Source organism: Bison bison, unplaced genomic scaffold (genome assembly GCF_000754665.1).
Source record: "Bison bison bison isolate TAMUID 2011002044 unplaced genomic scaffold, Bison_UMD1.0 scf7180017849238, whole genome shotgun sequence".
NCBI classification, from domain to species: Eukaryota; Metazoa; Chordata; class Mammalia; order Artiodactyla; family Bovidae; genus Bison; species Bison bison.
The window spans coordinates 9,392-11,223 of record NW_011479811.1 but is presented as its reverse complement, the minus strand read 5'-3'; the positions used below and the strand labels follow the sequence as shown (position 1 = coordinate 11,223).

Here is a 1,832-nt window from a genome sequence, read left to right as displayed (position 1 = left end):
GGGACTGAAGAGGTCTGGGGTGTCGAGGGCTTCCACGTCCCATGAGGCCCAGTGGCAGCTCCCCATGGCTCAGGCGCTGGTCACCGCTGTGGCCGCGAGCCTAGAGACCTGGAGAGGAAATGCTTCTGCTGGAGGATGCTGCTGCCCGTGGCGCTCTTCCCAGTCCCTGACCTCCGGGCCAGGAGGAGGCGCAGCCTGCGCTCTTGCAGGGCGGATCTGAACTCCTGGAAACCTGTGTAAGCTTTGGAACCTGAGAGCAACATGTCCTGGTCCCCGGGTCTCCTGGACGCCTTGCGAGCAAAGGAGAACAGAGTGCTTCCACGGTTGTGTTTGGGACCAGAACTTTACTGGTTTCCCTTGTGGCTCAGCTGGTAAAGAATCTGCCTGCAATGTGGGAGACCTGGGTTCTATCCCTTGGTTGGAAAGATCCCCTGGAGAAGTGAAAGTCTACCCACCCCTGTATTCTGGCCTGGAGAATTCCATGGACTGTATCATCCATGGGGTCGCGAAGTCTGACATGACTAGGTGACTTTCACTTTAACTTTACTGAGTGACCTGCTGTGAGATTTGGGCACTACAAGGGGGTCTCTACCTGTCTATTTCTCCTGTCTTTAGCGTCATGCATGCACCTGTGCTCCAGCAGCTGCTGAACGTCTCTCTAGAGGATGCGCCTTTGTAATACAGGCCATTACTTTGTCTGATATGATCTGTCATCCAGGCTGTGCAGAGCTGGTCCTTTTCCCTGATGGTGTCCCACTGGAGAAAGGGGCAGTGGGCCCAGTCTGGAGGGCTATCTGGAGTCCCATAGCCAGGGTTTGAATCATAGACTGTCCTCTACCAGCCTTGTAACCCTGGGGAGCTGCTTATTGCTACTGCTAAGTCACTTCAGTCGTGTCCGACTCTGTGTGACCCCATAGACATCAGCCCACCAGGCTCTCCTGCCCCTGAGATTCTCCAGGCAAGAACACTGGAGTGGGTTGCCATTTCCTTCTCCAGTGGAGCTGCTTAATCTAAGTGTTAAACCTCTTCTGCACAAACGGAATCAATATTGTAGCACTGTCTTCATAGGGCGTCAGAAAATAAGATGAGCTCAACTCTCTTCCTTCCCTTCCTGCCTCCCTCCACCTCCTCTCTTGTTTCTTAAACCTGCTGCCTAATAAGACACTTGTGTAGCCCTCCATCCTTGTTTCCTAACACCTTCTACCTGGTGAACCGTATTCCCTCTAATACATGACTTGATGCCCTCTACATCCAGTTCTGATTATTCATTTTATTTTGGAAATGGAGATACAGGTTAGTCAAAGAACTTGATATCTCACAGCAGGGCAGGGACAAAGATCCAGGTGAAGTGCCAGCCCACCTCTTGCTGCTTCATCCCAGCATCGAGTCACCTCTTGGCTTCTCTTGTTCAGTCTTGAATTAGCCCATCCATCTACCATCCAGGGTTCACACCTGGGGGCAAATATGCATTGTGAAATGTGTTTTTACCATAGGCATTTTCCTCCTCTCTTGCCACCTTCCGTTCTCCCATGATTACCTGAAAGAATCCTAGAAACAATTTGTTCATTCACTCATTCATCAAATAGGTGTAACTGCCTACAGTGTGTCAGGCCAGGTCTAAAATGCTGGTGACCTCACAGTGAGAAGGCCATAGTTCCTGCCTTCCCTGAGGCTTTGGAAAGAGATTGGAGGAAATGTTCAGCAAAGACATTTGGAGGATCCTAGTCTGGGGTTGAGATGATGCTGTGAAAACACCTGGTAAGCTTGGCTTTGTCTTCTCAGGGCCCCCAAATGCAAAGAGCAGAGGGGTGATGATAACATTTAATCTGTGT

At 50.8% G+C, this 1,832-nt stretch overlaps 1 pseudogene; it reads right to left on the bottom strand.

Annotated features, from left to right (window-relative positions):
* LOC104993470 overlaps nt 1–1,531 on the bottom strand; it is a 2,257-nt pseudogene extending 726 nt beyond the window's left edge.
* Between the last annotated feature and the right edge of the window lie 301 nt (nt 1,532–1,832).